Source organism: Dermacentor andersoni, chromosome 3, assembly GCF_023375885.2.
Source record: "Dermacentor andersoni chromosome 3, qqDerAnde1_hic_scaffold, whole genome shotgun sequence".
In the NCBI taxonomy this organism is placed as follows: domain Eukaryota; kingdom Metazoa; phylum Arthropoda; class Arachnida; order Ixodida; family Ixodidae; genus Dermacentor; species Dermacentor andersoni.
In genome coordinates, this window is record NC_092816.1 from 106,101,142 (window position 1) to 106,119,170 (window position 18,029).

An 18,029-nucleotide genomic window follows, 5' to 3' on the forward strand; every position below is an offset into this window, starting at 1 on the left:
TCTGGAAAAAATATGAGTCAATACAATCGTGACGGGGATACCTAATGAAAAGGTACCCGTGACCACCTCAACACAGCACGAATTGCTAAAGAACAGATCTCCTCGTAACATGCTCGTTGGCTGTGACGTCATTAGCACGTGCCACGGTTTGCGCGCCCGAATGCGCAGTGCTTTCACTGTGCATTCGAGCACGCCAGGGAGCCTTAAAGCTGTTGTAAAAAAAGGCAACGAAAATTTTATCATGCATATAGTGTTTAAAAAAAAAATGCTTCACATATCGTACACGGCCTATTCAAGCTACGACCCATCGCACAAGTTATACGAAGGGGAAAAAATTAAATAACGAAATAATAAAAAAAAAGAAGCTGTGGAACTAGTAAACCAGACCAGCACATCCAAGGACAAAGTGTTACTCGTTTCTAAAACCGAGACATTCAGAAGAACACGTCTTCAGTATAGGAACGGTCTTGCGGTTATGTTGGTAAACTTACACATTTATTGTGACAACTGCGTGACTACAGTGTTGGAACGCTTAAATTATTGGAAACAAATATTTTTGCTTGTTCTTGATCAAGCAGAGCAGCGATATTTTTTGAGCGCATTACATTCAATTTTTTTTAACACGCGTTCCACAACACACGGGGTCACGAGACCGTCTTGCTAGGTCTCACATTTCTCCACAAAAGGTGGCGAAAAAAAAAAATTGCCATAAACCTTTTATGCACAGCGGCAAGCTTCACCTCCGCTCATTATTTTTTTTTTAAGCGAACGCTAGCGTTGTTGCTTTGACCCCTCGTTTTACAACTTGAAATGTGATGAATGCTTGTGTGGTTGACGTTACCAATAAGCGCTTCGCTTTTCTCTTTCTCTGTACCATCTGCTTCGACTAAGCGACTGAAGAGCGTTGATTTAGTGCGCGAATTTCGCTCACGTTGATTTATTGAAGCACATTAGAAGGCGCTTTTAGCTTGTCTACTCTGTACACACCCGCTAAGGCCTTCAGAATGTGTATGTTTCTCTCCTTCTCTCTATATGTCACCGCTCATCATACATCGCACCCGGAGTAGCAGAGTCTCATGCCAAGCCTATAGGCTAACAGGTAACATTAAACTTTCTCTCCCTCTCTCTCTTGCTTCTGTCATAATAACTCTGGATCCGCAGCCTTTACACTTCGGTTATGAAGGTCAAAAGTCCGCAGCAGAATAAACGCACAGCAAAATGGACAAACCTGCTGTGCATGGCAACGAATAAAGTTAAAAGAATATATGAACTTACATTCCGCTCCCTTCACCATTTGCAAACTCTTGCGCATGATTTGCAGTGCTCAACAGTGTTCGATTTGCACAACTTGAGCTTTTGAGCGCGGTCGCATATGCTACATGTGATCAGCAGCGATGCACTGTCGTCCGTTCAAATGTGACAATATAACTCCGAAGTTGATCAGGAGGTAACATCCGAGGTTGATCAGGATTGTGATTTCGACTCATTGGTAGTTCACCACGAAGGTGTTCAGTGTAACGCAGCTCGTGCGTGGATGCAGAGGAAGAACAAGACAAGCAGGAAGCCATTATCATCACCATCATCAGCTCTGCTCGTGTGTTTCCAGTTTTTCCTCTGCGTCCATGTTCTAATTGCGCTACACTGAATACCTCCGTGACTCCATCCGAGCTGCTGTTCTGGGCAATATGTCAAAGTCTGCCGTACTGCCATACTCGGCAACTTCTTTGCTCTGATCGGCTCACAGGGAGGAGGAGGTTATACGCTCTCTCCGATTGTCTCGAAACGCAAACCTGGCGCACTTCGAGTACATATGGCGAGATTTGGCAACGTCTAGAGAAGTAACAGCCTGAGATGCCTCTGTTAGGACCGGAGTGCCGGTCGCACCGAATTCTGCTCCCTTAACAGCTCGTTCCAGAGATAAGAGCAACTCAAAACCATTCACAGATACCGCATCAAGAGCATTAAAATATGCAGCCAAACCAACATCGGAAGCAGAAGGGTTTCATGAAGAGCGAGCCCCAGTGAGTCAATTGCGTCGTCTCTTATTTTTTTTTCTGCCATTTCGCACTGTTGGAACGACGCACGAAGTCTGCAGCAAGCTATCAGGCTCATGTAATATGGATGTCACGCTGTGCATTTTTCGATCGCGATCGGGATCGAATTTGTCGATCGCTATCGGCTTCAATGCGCAAGCTGCGGAATGTAGCCAGTCGTCGTCGAGAAATTAGATCCCGATCAGACTCGATCGCGATCGAAAGTGCACCGCGCGACAACCGTGTTATTGTTAGCAGGTCCAGACACGCACGGTTACAGCCTCAGCATCAGCTGCATAGATATTGTTACGTGTAGCTGACGTACGAGTCTATTTACAATATATTTACACGTAGACAAACGGTGGCAATGATGGCGACGCTATATCAAGCGGTGGCCACGTCGTCTTCCTTCTCCTCAGTGCAGCCACACTGTGGCGGCTGTTCCGTAGCATCACCCCCGGCAGTAGAAGCGCCGTCCCGGTGCTTAATCTACACATCCGCGGCGAGAGGTGTGTGATATGGCTTTAGTCTCGCCACGTGAACGATGTCACTTGCAGCCGACGATGACGCTGAGAGGCTGGCGGGGATGACTTCATACGTAACATCGTTCACTTGTCGCACCACACGGTATGGGCCAGTGTAGCGCGACAGCAGCTTTTCGGAAAGGCCCACACGTCGAATGGGGGACCAGAGAAGCACCAGAGAACCCGGAGTAAATTGTACGTCGCGATGGTGGCAATCATAGAGGCGTCTCTGATGCTCCTGCGAGGCCTCGAGACGGGTGCGGGCGAGCTGGCGCGCGTGGTCGGCGTGTGCGATCGCGTCGCGGGCGTATTCAGTGGTTGAACGTGTGGCCGAGGGCAACAAAGTGTCCAAGGGCAACACGGGTTCTCGGCCATATAGGAGATAGAATGGTGAATAGCCGGCGGTGTCGTGACACGATGAATTATACGCGAACGTCACATATGGTAAGTGAAGATCCCAGTCGTGGTGGTCGGTCGCGACGTACTTGGATAGCATGTCGGTGATGGTCCGGTTGAGGCGCTCCGTGAGGCCGTTGGTCTGTGGGTGGTAAGACGTGCTGAACTTGTGCTTAGTCAAGCAGGAGCGGAGGATGTCCTCGACGACTGCCGACAGAAAGCTGCGGCCACGGTCAGTGAGTAATTGGCGCGGGGCACCGTGCACTAAAATGATGTCATAGAGCAGAAAGTCTGCAACGTCAGTAGCACAACTTGTCGGGAGGGCTCTGGTGATTGCGTGCCGCGTAGCATAATCAGTAGCGACGGCGACCCATTTATTTCCGGAGCCCGAGAGAGGAAACGGTCCAAGAAGGTCTAGACCAACACGGAAAAAGGGTTCCGGTGGAATGTCGATCGGCTGAAGACATCCAGCTGGAGGTGTGGAGGGCTTCTTCCGGCGCTGACAGGGCTCACAAGCGGCAACGTAGCGCCGCACGGAGCGGGCGAGACCCGGCCAAAAGAATCGACGGCGTACACGGTCGTATGTGCGCGAGACGCCCAAGTGTCCAGCCACGGGAGCGTCGTGAAGTTGTTGGAGGACATTCGAACGCAGGTGTGATGGAATTACGAGCAGAAGGTCATGGCCGTGTGGATCGAGATTGCGGCGGTATAGTGTCCCTTCCTTAAGGAGAAACATCCGGAGAGAGGCGTCGCCAGGCGTTGACTCCAGATGGTCGATGAGGGCTCGTAATGAAGGATCGCGGCGTTGCCCATTGCCGATTTCGAGCAACTGGGACACAGAGAAAACGCAAGTGATGGTGTCCGCATCAGCCGGGTCGTCGACGGTGTAGCGGGACAAACAATCGGCATCCTGGTGCAAGCGTCCCGTCTTGTATACCACGGAGAAGGTATATTCTTGCAGGCGTAACGCCCAGCGAGCGAGTCGTCCCGTGGGGTCCTTGAGCGAGGATAGCCAGCAGAGCGCGTGGTGATCAGTGATGACACAGAAGGGGCGTCCGTACAAGTATGGACGAAACTTGGCAACAGCCCACACAAGAGCGAGGCACTCGCGCTCTGTGATTGAATAATTGAGCTCGGCGGGTCATAGAAGTCGGCTGGCATAGGCTATAACGCGATCATGTCCAGGCTGGTGTTGTGCTAATACTGCTCCTATGCCGTGACCACTGGCATCAGTTCGAACTTCCGTTGAAGCAGACGGGTCAAAATGGGCGAGAATTGGAGGCGTGGTAAGGAGAGTAGTGAGCTGCGAAAAAGATGCGGCATGGTCAGGTCCCCAAGAAAATAGGGCGTCTTTCTTCAAGAGGTCGGTAAGGGGACGGGCGATGGTCGCAAAATCCTTCACAAAGCGTCGGAAATATGAGCAAAGCCCTACGAAACTACGAACGTCCTTAGTAGACTTCGGAACAGGAAAGTTCGTAACGGCGCGAATTTTGTCCGGGTCAGGTCGCACGCCTCTGGCGTCCACGAGGTGTCCAAGGACGGTGATTTGGCGGCGAGCGAAGTGACATTTTGACGAGTTCAACTGGAGACCGGCGCGGCGGAACACGTCAAGAATCGCTGAAAGGCGGTCTAGATGCGTGTCAAATATGGGTGAATAAACGATGACGTCGTCCAGATAGCAGAAACAGGTGGACCACTTGAACCCCTGAAGCAAAGAGTCCATCATTCGTTCGAAGGTGGCGGGCGCGTTACAGAGACCGAAATGCATCACCTTGAACTAATAAAGGCCGTCAGGGGTAACAAATGCAGTCTTCTCTCTGTCCATGTCGTCCACGGATATCTGCCAGTATCCGGACCGTAAGTCGATAGAGGAAAAATAAGTGGCACCGTACAGGCAGTCTAGAGCGTCATCAATACGTGGCAAAGGGTACACGTCCTTTTTTGTGATTTTGTTCAGGTGGCGATAATCTACACAAGAACGCCACGTTCCATCCTTCTTTTTGACAAGTACGACGGGAGAAGCCCAGGGACTACAGGAAGGCTCGATAATGTCCTTTGCAAGCATCTTTTTGACTTCCTGTTGGATAACAGCTCGTTCTGGCGCAGAAACACGATATGGACGTCGGTGAATACGGTTCGCATCGCCAGTGTTTATGCGATGGGTCACGACGGACGTTTGACCTAAGGGTCGATCGTCAAAGTCAAAAATGTCGCAGTAGCCTTCAAGAACGCGGCAAAGGGCTGCAGCTTGAGCAGGTGTAAGGTCAGAGGAGACCATCTTCTTAATGTCGACGTCAGTACTGTGCGATGACGTCACGGTATGGGCTGAGCTGTAACGATCTTCCACTGTGAATGGCTCGACCTCATCATCCTGCAAAGCGCGAATTATAGCCAAGGAGATCCCCTGAGGCAGAACTTGCGCGGTTAGCGCGAAATTGACGAGTGGAAGGCGGGTGCGGTTGCCAGTAATTTTCAGCACAGTGTGCGGCACGATAACACCATGTGTAAGCATAACGGCCGGAATTGGTGCGGCCACGTAATTGCCGTCAGGTACAGCTGGTGAGGACAACAAGTCTACGTGTGTCATAGAGTGAGGTGGTAGGCGAATAAAATCTATGCAGCTCAGATGGCTGGGAGGCGGGTCCACAGGGTCGGCAAGAAGAGGCAAGTCAAGGCGAAGTGAGCCGGCCGAACAGTCAATGAGGGCAGAATGATGGGCAAGAAAATCCAAACCGAGAATGAGTTCGTGAGGGCAATGCTCGATGACGGTGAAGAGAACGACGGTGTGTCTCTCAGCAATGGTGAGTCGGGCAGAGCACATGCCAACAATAGCGACAGTCCCTCCGTCGGCGACTTGTACAAATCGGTTCGGGGCAGGCGTCAGAACTTTCTTGAGCCGACGGCGAAGAGCAGCACTCATAATGGACACATGCGCCCCGGTGTCAATCAACGCGCACACAGGAACATTGTCGACGAGAACGTCCAAAAGATTCTTGTTCGTCGGTAAGGTGAAGCGAGGATTTTGAGCCAATGTCGTCTTTGCAGCTTCACCTCCAGAAGCTGCGCTGTCTAGTTTTCCGGTCGGGGGTGCGGCGAGTAGGTCAGAGAAGGAGCACGGCGAGACGGGGGCGAGCGAGATTGACGACGGGAGGGAGAAGGCGAGCGGGAGTAGCGGGGTCGTGTCGAAGGCGTCGCAGGGTCAGATGATGGGGTGGGCATAGAAGGGGCGAAGGAAAAGGACGCACTAGAGGGGCGAGGGTGGTAATTAGGAGAATAGCGTGTCGGGGAAGTCCAGTGGCTGCGGTAGTGGCGAGCGACATGTCCAATGCGTCGGCAGTTAAAACAGATCGGCTTGTCGTCCACGGTTCGCCATTCGGAGGGGTTGCGCTGTCCATAAGAGTAAGAAGGGCGCGGTGGGGCCGTGCGTGGAGAGAGGTTCCGAGCATGCGGAACGAATGGAGTGCAGTCCGACGTTGCATAACTCTTGACGGACGATGGCCTGGATCAAGGAGATTGTCACCGGAGAATGATCAGGTGACGGAAATGAAGGGGCCGCCGGTTGTGCCGCTTCGACCTCACGACGAATGATGCGGGTCAAGTTGTCACATCGTGACGGCTGGTGGAAGAGGTCGTCACAGGATGACGTAGCAAGCTGTGTTGGGAAGTCGCGTGATGTGCTGGGATACCCGGCGGCTTTTAGCATGCTCAAGACGGCGGCACTCCTTGAGGATCGTATCGATGCTGGTGACGTTGGTAAACACCAGTAAATTGAAGGCGTCGTCAGCAATCCCTTTGAGGACGTGATTTACCTTATCGTCCTCAGACATGGTCGGGTCAGCCTTGGCACAAAGGGCCAAGACGTCGAGAATGTAGGACACGTAGGACTCGGTCGACGTCTGTACACGTGTGGCTAGGGCTTTCTTGGCATTGACTTGACGACCGAAGGGATTGCCAAAAAGGTCGCGGAGCTTCTCTTTGAAGAGATCCCAGCTCGAGATCTCCTCTTCGTGAGTCTGGAACCATGCAAGTGGAGCTCCGTCGAGGTAGAAAAGAACGTTCGCGAGCATAATAGTCGAATCCCACCTGTGACTGGTGCTGACACGTTCGTATAAGCGGAGCCAGCCGTCAACATCAGGACTGCGGACTCCGTTGAAAACACCAGGATCCCGAGGTGGGGAAATGGCGACGTAGGTCGGGGCTGCAGGCGGAGACGGTGGCGTAGATGAAGTGCCGCCAGCAGGTGCCGAAGTTGCACTGTCGCCGTTGCGACCACTGCGAAGCTCCATGACGGGTACGGGGAACGTCCACCTCCACCAAATTAATGTTACGTGTAGCTGACGTACGAGTCTATTTACAATATATTTACACGTAGACAAACGGTGGCAATGATGTTGTTGTTGTTGTTGTTGTCCTATGTGGCCGTGGCACATACCCACAGTGGGGGATTGGCCAAGAATCGGGCGGTTTAATTAGGTGCCTAAAAATAATAAGTGATGGCGACGCTATATCAAGCGGTGGCCACGTCGTCTTCCTTCTCCTCAGTGCAGCCACACTGTGGCGGCTGTTCCGTAGCAATATCGTTATGTGATTCGTGTCACACGAGCACAATAAATGACAATAAATGCCTCTCAGGGCCAATAAATGAAAAAAAGTAAGCTGTTCTGTATAAGTAAATAATTTGCAATACCAAAAACACCATTTATATGCCCTGAGAGGTGGCTTAAAGAAAACACGCAACAACCAAATACGGGAGGCGCGAATTATAAGCCGCCTAGACGGCTTCGCACGAGCTTGCCCTGTAGTCGTGAATTTCGACGGCATCATGCTCGGGCCCATTTATTATATTTTTTTTGCCCCGCATAGTGGACTACGTTGCGTTCTGAAGGAGTCGATAATATTTCACTGCGCGACAAACAACCCGAATACGAGAAAAGAGTTTGAAATTCGTGACGTCCCACAGACGTGCAGGTGTCACTTTATAGGCACGAAATCATGATGGTGAAACTTCGACCACCATTTTCACTTCTAGTAACAATCAACACATAGAGTTTTCTTTTTAGAGACTACATTAACCAGAATAAACTGCCTAAGCGTGTTTTTATGTGTGTGTGTCCGTTTAATATTTATGGTCATTTGCGCTGCACCGGTATTATGATTTCATCCCATTTTTCGCGCACTGCACAACTCAGTCGTCGCATGCGTGCTGTCGCTCCCTGTATTAGCAGCTGTGACTGCACGCAAAATCATATATATATATATATATATATATATATATATATATATATATATATATATATATATAACGCCTTGTTTTTTTATTTATTCGTGTATGCACGAGAGTGGAACTGCAGTAGGTGTAGCAAAATAATTCTGCGAGTAAACTAAATTAGTTGTGTTCACCTGAGGCGTCTGTTGCCACTTATGTAATGTAGCATAGACTCCCGTTAAGACGAACCCGATTAAGCCGAATGATCGCATATGCCAAACAATGTGCGAGTGATTGGTTGGTTTCCCCATGCGCCCTATGCGATGCTTGCTGCTCGCGTCAATGAGAGGCTCGGAGCCACACTGCAGCAAAAGCTAATGGTGTTTCCGCGGACATAAACTGCGGAAATGTTGATTAGGAAGCAAAAAAAAAAAAAAAAGAGAAATGCAGGGCTGACACTGCGGTAACATCAAGTGAGGAGGTCCTTGAAGTCCAGTTTGTAGGCTGATACAGATAGTGAGCACATCGCCATGGGCCACAATAACAAGTTGTTCTCACGTATATGACGCAGCTGATAATGCCCTGAGTACATTGGCACGCTGTTTCGACAAGAGGGCACCGATGGATTTTGGAGCAACGGAATGCAAAAAAAAAAAAAAGACACCCGTGTCCCATGGGAGTGTTACAGATCCCCTGGTGGTCAAAATTAATTCGGAGTCCCCCACTACGGCGTGACTCACAATCAAATCATGGTTTTGGCACGTAGAACGCCAGATTTAAATTCAATTTTGGAGCAAAAGTTAGGTGCAATGTCAGTTTTGAGCTAGCTCACGGATTTGTAATGCGCTATCAAGGAAACATTACTGAGCGACTCAAATAAGAGTACATAAAGCAGTGCTTTGATACGTTGAGAGATCTTCCTTTTTTTTTTTTTTCGCCCGTCCGCACGTCTTTTGATTATATAACACTTGGGTGCACCAAGAATAGTGAATTTGTTTCCTTTGATGGCTCCTGTTCACATGAACTTCTTTCTGATAAGACGAAAACATATTTCCTTTGTCGCTTGGAGTTCGTCTTAACCGTGGGGAGTATACTGCATATAAAATTACGTCCGTATTTCGTCAACAGAATCAATTTAGCTCGATTGGCAAACTTGATCACTTGAATCTTCTAGCCTAGCAGCACAGAGATCAAAGTCAATGTAAGCATGCATAATGTCGGGCCGCATTTACCCATATGCAACAGCTATGCCGATGAAATGTTAAATAACTTTTTTTTTGCAATAATGAAAAAAAAATCTCCTTGCCCTTCGTGTTCTAGTTCTTATTCGCCGTGAGCTCGCCTTCACACTTTGCTAGAAATGCCAAGTTGTTCTTTAATTCTCGCCGTGTCAGTGGATTGGGTTAAATTAGTCGTTTTACTTTATCTTCGGCACACTCCTCTCTATACGCGGCAAGCAAACATTGCGGAAAAGCCGGTTACGTCAGTTTTCCAATAACACAGTCAATCGACGAATCAATAAATCAACACAAGTCTCAATGTAGGAGTACGACTTTACCGGACGCAGATTTCTCGCGTAGTTGGACTAAGGGACGAGCAGCATATTACCCGCAAAAGTCCATCACGCGAGCTTCTACGTAGAAGCGGATCATCTCGACGACACCGCTAAGACAAAAAAAAAAAAAGAAAAGGTCTCCTACTTGTTTTCTCGAGGCGGCAACCGCAACAACTACCTTTCATTTATTATTTGCTCTCTCTCTCGTTCAGAAGCGTAGACTGTCGGGCCAGTTGGTGCATCATGTAGTGTCGTTGGGCGGAAATACGGGTGGGAAGAAACGGAGTGGACAGGACAGACGCTGTCCTGTCCGTTTCTTCCCACCCGTATTTCCGCTCAACGGCACTACATAAAACTGCCTGTTCATTTGCGCGTCAACGTTTCTTCTCATGTCGAATAATGCGTACACTGCAGCGTGTATGCAAAAGCCGAAGAATTAAACAGTGTCGCGCCCTCGTATATATGTGCACGCAATCTTGCCTCTTCGCAGGGTCTCGACATCTGACCAACTTTTTTTGTCTTTCGGAGCGAACTTTATACCTTTAAACAGATCGAGCGCCACGGGTACGACGAACAGACGACAGCATATATCTAGCCTATTATGCACGCTTTACCTTTTCTGTGTACGACGCCTGTGTGTCCTGCTGGAAGTCGCCGCTGTCGTCACGTCGGTGCTGGGAGGGAGTACGTCGCGGATGTTTTTTTCCCCCCCTCAGAACACACCCACCACCGCTGCGGCGCACGTTTGAACAGAAAACGGAAAAATAACGAAAAAAAAAGGTGGAAACACAGATTTTTTTGCTCCCTCGACGACAACGACGGGTGCCAAACACAGCCAACGAGATGTGGAGACGATCGGCGCACGCAGGGAAGATCTCTGTCGTCCCTTCGACTGCCACTGCTGCTTCGCCGGCTGCGGAAGCTTGCATATAAAGTACAACGTGCGAGACCAAATGGGAGGCGACGGCCGAAGCAGCGTCGGTCGCCGCTGTTTGCTCGCGCCGTCGGCGATAAAGCGAGAGACGACGGCAGATAATAAGTTCCGTTCCTATCGGCGGTGTATCGGGACTTCTGTTTCTGGTGGAGTGCGGTTTCGAGAGAGCATGGCGGTTGTTGCGGATAAATCTAGCGATGAATTTGCCCCGCTGCTTAACGCGCGCCAACTCGATTGTTTAAGGGGAGAGCGACGGTTGATATCCGATCCGATGCCCGCGTAGAGTCTGACGTAACTGGCGTCACGCCGGAGGAGGGAGTCTCAGTCACGCGTGTGACTCATGCGCGCCCGTTTGGTATAGCTGCTGCTGCTGCTGTTGCCCTTGTAGGGCGACGAAGATGGATGAGTACATTCGGTGCAATGTATGCGTCAAGAGCGAAAAGCGCTGTGAGGGCAGACGGTGATGAGAACTGGTAGGGTCGCACCTTTCGCAAGTGCTTTTAGGCAGTGGAAAGAGCAGTGACATACAGGAGGAGCTCTATGAAGTTGTGGGCAATTTCTTCGCGGAACGTTTGCTGCTGATCTCGTTTATTCTTCTCGACCCTGCTTCGAATCAATCAATCAATCAATCAATCAATCAATCAATCAATCAATCAATCAATCAATCAATCAATCAATCAATCAATCAATCAATCAATCAATCAATCAATCAATCAATCAACCAATCAATCAATCAATCAATCAATCAATCAATCAATCGTTATTATCACGTCAGTCCTGCGTGCAAGGCGAGGATCGACGTCAGTCAGTTCCTGTCACGGAGCTATTTACTAATCTTCAACTTTCGCGAAGTCGACCACCATGTGAACATAAATGTGAAAAAAAAATACATGAATGGAAAAATAAAAGCTGGTAGCACCATACGGTGTCATATCATACTATACCATGCCACACCATCCCCCTACCATGATATTCTATGCCACCCATTAACAGGCTCGAAGTCCATGGTCTTACCTTACGGGCATCGTAACCTGGATACTTGACCTGGATATGCTCCCCTCCCCCCCCTCGTTTTTATGCACTCCATGTCACGTACGTAATGTACGTATTGTTCCGCTCTCGAATTACTGTTGATTAACGGTCAGAATTATTCGGCAAAATTTTAAATGAACGTACGACTATGTGAGCCAAAGGTAAACGTTCGGCAGATATCTGCCCGTCAAAGCGCCAAAAAAAAAAAAAAAAAAAACACACACACACACACAAGCACTGCTACGCCTCACGCCCCCTCACCTCTGAAGGAGGAGCTGGTCGGCCTTCGAAAGATCAGGTTTTTAAAATAAATTTTGGTTGGGAGTTTCCATTCTCTTTAATTCAACTATGGGAGTGTTGCTGTAGCGCAGTGAGCAGTGACATACAGAAGGAGCTCGATGAAGTTGGGCTCAATATGTCTTCACGGAACGATTGCTGCACATCTCGTCCAAAGGCATGCTAAATTCCTTCCTGAAGCTACTTATCTTAATATAATTAGGTAAGTAATTAGGCCGGCGCTCGTGCATTCTCTAGTTAAGCAAGGATAAGAAATTACAAGGGTAAGTTGTAATTGACTATATGTAGGGCATCAGTCCACACCGGAGCCCATTTTATCCCCTTCAGTTAGGTTTGAGAACCATCCGAAATCGAGCGGGGCAGTCCTGATTTTTGAGTAAATGCCTCGTGTCCCAATTTTATCCAGTCGGGACGGCCAAATGTCCCTACTCATTTTCTTTTTCTGCTGAATAACAACTTGACCAGACTTCCTTTTTATAATGCCTGACAGTACGTGTGCCCATTTTTTTTTTGTGCGTATCTATGTTCGGTTGCATAGTGATAAACATATAGAGGCGGTCAATTTCGCTTATGTCATCGTTCTAGTTCTGTTGTACGCCCTAACGAATCGCTGTACCTCTATCTGTATTGACAGCCATGTTAGGTAACTGTAGTGCACCTTTCTTGTCATAAATCGCGACATGGTAGGGCTTAAAAAAGTCCAGTTTTGTTGCATGTACAGACTGGCGGCTCCTGGCACTGACACGGTCAGTCGTAACTTTCCCTCCCCCCCCCCCCCCCTTATCCGCCACCACGTCCCGACTTCGTACACTCGACTGCTGGCAACCCTACCTTCGATGCCTGTCACAAGAGTAATTAAAGAAAGGCTACAGTTAGTTCAATAAAGATAATGTTAATACCACGTAATTAATTTATACAAGAATCATCCAACGCTGTTCGCACGAATAGTGGCTGCGCTTACGGAAATAACACCACCATGAAGGGGTCACCGGCACCAGCCAATCAATTTTCCTTGCTTGTCCATAAACACGCTCATCGAGCAGCACTGTAGTGACTGTAGTGCCCGGGACACGTAAACACGAGCCGTACCACAAAAAGCGGTATATTAGAACAGACTAGAAATGGGCGCAAAGGGCGGAAATGTAGGCGCCGACACGCTCCCATCGCCTGTACCAGACAGAAATACATCAATAAAGCAGGCTTCCGCACAGAACCGCCGAAGTACACACGACGTGAACTGACCCACCCGTTTCCCGCACAGCTCACGAGATGGAAGCGCATGCAGTATTCACGAAACTTGTAAATGAAGTAAGTTGCAAGACTTCCTTTCAACTTTAGAACAAAACATCAAACAATTTCTTGCCTCTAAGTTTGTAGCATACAAGTTGGCCCGCTATCTCTAAACGATTGAATCAACAAATAAAATGTAGTCTTTGTTAAAATTGCCAGGAATATGTGTACAATTTTTGCCTACAGATGACGCCATTGTCAGTTAGTTTCTCATGCTTAGTCGCAAAGAGCGGTTTTATTTTGAGGCGCAGTTTCGCACCTGACATAATTTATAAACTGCAGTCTTCATTACCGGAACGCAATTTGCATATCGGGTCACCGTTGGCGGCAGACGGCTGGCCTTACGCATAATCGATCTCCGATGTCCGGCCGCCGAAATATGGGTGCAGCGCCTGGGAAAGTGTTGACGGGAAAAGTAGGGGGCAGGCTTCCCTGAGCTATTTTCTCGACAGTAATCGTTGGTTGGTCAGTGGCGTCACCTGGCGCATCATCCCGTCACTCGGCCATCGGTCGCACAGGGCAACACGATGCCGGCGCGGGACAACATGTCGTAAGGTGAGCAGGCTGACTCTTGCCGCGGTTTTTTGCATATATTTCGCGAGAATTCACAACTTCGAGTTATCGGCCGCACTTGTCAATGCAATAGTAGAGCTTTAGTGCTGGCGACTTGGGGTTCCGTGCTGTCCTGTAAACAGCAGACGGCGCGATTAGCAGACAACGTTGAGGTGCGAAGCTGACAACGAAGTCGTCTGCTTTTGTAGCGTTTCTCCCATAATATTTCTGGTCTGGCTGGAGCTCAGAAAGTGTCTTTGCTATATTGTCAAGCATAGAAAGCAGAAAACCAAGGAAATAAGTATTCATGCGATGCATATGATTCGTGAAGGACAGGGTATAGGAGGTATCCACCAATTTTTTAAATATGTAATTTAATTCAATAGCCTATAGCGCTACAATAAACTCTTCCTAGTGGCTCAAAGCTCTCATTCTTTTGACGAGAGGTCACCTTAGAAGACATGCCCATAAGTGTATTGCATTCAAGAAACGAGCTGTGACTTGCCCATTTATTGCGAGTGACAATTCACAAGTTCATCGTTCTCGTGCAATCCAATGCCAATAAAACATGAAACTTACTATGCAGATAAAGAAAACTGCTATGGTGATTTATGCACTGAAGTACGCGCCTAACTTATCCCTGAATAAAAGCCGAGCAGCTAATGCAACTGTACAGGTAAAATGGACCTGGAGCAGACGCAACCAGCAACCAGACGCTGCCAGAAATCAAGCTTTCTTGCATAACTTGCTTGTCATGTAACAAAGCCATAAATAAGCACTTATATATATTTTTAAACATTGTTTTCGAATGACCGCAGTGGATCGGGGGCTTCTGTTTAAAACGCACTATAAATACCAACGTGTATAAATTAGCGAAATAAGTCGCGCATGTCTCGTAAGTCATAATGGAACCGTCACCGTAAGAAATAAACCCCGATGTATAAAGCACACAAACCATGCAGCCACTGTTTCCGCTGGGCACAAGGAAATAGGACTATATTTTTGCTTGAAAAAAACAAACATAAATCTATAGATTCTTTATGTTGGCAAAAGAGGTATTTTAGACAAAGTTTTTCGCCGGCTCGGATCCAGTGCTTATTGTTATAGTTCTACACTATGCCATCTGCAAAGCAGCAGTAACGCCACTACAATGACCCTTAAATTTATCGGCGCAGTGCGCGGTTCGAAAATGCCACATGTCGCACAGTGAATCTCGGACACTCTAAATATTAAAACGACGCATTGTCTCAACCTTTAAGCCAGTTTTAGAAGAGCTTCATAGGACATATGGTACCTGAAGTCTGAAGTGTTCAGTGTGCTTTTTCTAGTTATGCTTAACCTTGCCTCCCCCCCCCCCCCGTAATAAGAAGACAGAAAGAAAGAAAAAAGAAACGCATATATTGCTGGTCGCCTGTGCGCAGTAAAAGTGCATCGTGCTTTAGCAGTTGTCCATTGAAAAAGTAGTACATCGCGTAGAAAGTAGTAGGTAATTTTGAAAAAAAACTAGTGCATTTCAGTGTAGTATTTCGCAGAACACACACACACACACACACACACAAACACACACGCACACACACACATACACACACACACACACACACACACACACACACACACGCACACACACACACACACACACACACACACACACACACACACACACACACACACACACACACACACACACACACACACACACACACACACACACACACACACGCGCACACGCACACACGCACACGCACACACGAGCAAACAGAAAGAAGCTTGAGCAACTTTGCCCGCAATAGCTTGCTGCAGAAGCGGAGATGGATGTCGGCAACAGTGCTATAGGATTGGTTGAACGCACAATATTTTTCTTTTCATCTTGAACTGCGCAAGCTGTCTTACGGAGTATACTAGTGACAATCGCCCACACATAAATGGCGACACACGCTTATTTTTTCACTTTTCGTAGACCACCGTGTAATAATAATAATGATGCAATGCGCTCACAAAGAGGAACTCTTATGAGGTCAGGTTTGTAGCGGCGAGGGGTGAGTAAAATTTTAGTGAAATTCATCAACAAAAATTCATCATTTGCAATAAAAAAAGTACAAGAAGTGCGAAACGATGTTTCTTTATAAGAAAGGTATTTCCAGTTTGATAGACGCAACACAGGAGGCAACAAATGGTGGAGCACACTTTGCTGGATGAATGAGTGTGCAACATCCTATGCTGTTCGTTCGGCTGTGGTGCAGTTCTTGTGGCGCTCTGACACTCCGTACTTATAAGTGGAGGGTACTGGAGTTCTTTTGATTCCTCAGGGAGCTTGGAACTTATGGCATACCACAGAAACTCCCTCAAACAGGCCATAGTGTGTAGCCAGCCTGGCTGTCGTAGACAACGTAGCCCGCAAACTTTTTAAAGAATGTACTTACACGAGCACTTGCAATAGGTTTGCGGGGCCAATAAATTACGAGAAATTAAACTGAAATATAACAGAACAGTGATTCATTTTTGAACTACGTAGCACACCGTACCTAGATACATCGACACAGAGGTCACAGTCACACGAGCTAAAAATGATCGTTAATTAAGGTCAGACTTGTACACGTTACAGACAAAAAAGGTAACCGACTACAATTACGATTACTTCAATGAAAAATGTAATTGATTACAGTTACGAGATATTATTTCCCAAGGTGTGGGACGACATACATGGTCGTTCCAGTTACTTTTGTGCTTCAGTGCATAAAATAATGTTTTGTTAAACAAAAGTAAGTGGGACTGCAGTGCATTCTTACAGCGAGTTTGATGGCGCATATATCCAAACTGGCGTCATTCTGTAAATTCATTCCAAGTGTATACACCTTGCACACTCGTTGGCCAGGATTCGCAAATTGCAATATGTGCCGTAAGGTAGTTAATTAAGGAGTTAATTAGTGAACTTATAAATAAGTTGAATGTGTGTTTTGATTTCTAGTTGAAGTAATGTCCGCCTCCCTGAATAATCCTGCTCAAGGACTAGAACTATGTTATCTGAAACAGGCGATTTTTTCACAAATTCCGGAACTATGAGAAATGATCACCCCGTATGAAACCATGCTGGCCTGGCTCTTTCAGTGCATCATTGCAGCCCTTAACTCATTTTTCCACTTCACTAACAATTGTTTTTCCAATTTTTCATCGTCCGTATTCCTTCTCTTCTTCTAAAGACGTCAGCAGCGACGCGTAAAACTCGCTCGATAGGGACGCTGGAAGGAATGGTGGTGTTGCAGCATATGAACACTTTACGCACGACATCGCGGTAGCACAATGCTACAATACTCTCGTCTGGATCTCCTATGAACCGTAGCGCTTCGTCGTATTGGTGGGAGCTCGAAGAAGACGCTCCCGGTAGGCAATAGCTGAAAAAGAATCGTATGCAGGTGATTTGCTGGCAACAACCTCCAAAGTGGCCATCGGTGTGAAGTCATAGCAACGCCGGTTCAAGTCGTCGGTCAACACCTGGTGGAGCTCTTAAAACGGTTCTCTTCACTCGTTAGCCATATATATAGACTTAAACCACGGAATCATAAGTTGACGCCACTAGAAGGTCGCGCGTTCTTTGAGATAGTGGATAAATCTGTAATGTAATTAAAAATATAACTGCTTATCCTTCAGCCCTCAAAATGCCGTTTCTGTTGCATTCCCCAAATAAGTGTATGCGAGTCACGTGCGATGCAGACGGACAGGAACATGTACGCTTTTAACGACCAAAAGCTTTTCTGTATGAGAGAAATCAGAGACTGCGCTTTGTGAAGATGGGAGCAGCAACCATCACCGGCTATGGATGCTGAGGAAAAGGCACCTCCAAGAGAGGTGTGCAGAACTCGGGATTGCCTGTCGAAACAGGTGCTTGCACAAGGCTGCCGCGTTGGACGACCACGGGCCGAATTCCTGCCAAATTCAAGCGTTAAAAGCTGCGTCTCCTGTCACAGCTTGTCTCCCCAATAAAGTAACTGATTACGTGCGATTGGTTACCGAAATATGTAATCTAACAGTGACCGTTACCGAGTTAACAAGAAATGTAATCGATTACGAGTAATTGATTACGTGTAATTCGGTACGCACAAGTTTGGTTAACGTGCCTTAGGAATACATTCACGTACCTCGGCGAAATTTAATCGTCTTCGCCAATTTTCGTCCAGTTTTCGTATTTTTTTTGATAACGTAAAAATTATAGCGA

The 18,029-nt window shown here is 47.6% G+C and overlaps 1 protein-coding gene across 2 annotated transcripts in view; it reads right to left on the reverse strand.

The window, feature by feature from the left end:
* Nucleotides 1-18,029, reverse strand: part of LOC126540047 (ATP-dependent translocase ABCB1-like) — a 186,782-nt gene that overhangs the window by 91,895 nt on the left and 76,858 nt on the right. The window contains exon 1 of one of the 2 annotated variants that reach the window (XM_055075241.2): nt 10,329-10,724. The exons of the other annotated variant lie outside the window; for it this stretch is intronic. The gene's annotated coding sequence lies outside the window, so the exon portion shown is untranslated. Of the gene's footprint in view, nt 1-10,328; nt 10,725-18,029 lie in introns of those variants that run through there. 2 annotated transcript variants of the gene reach the window in all.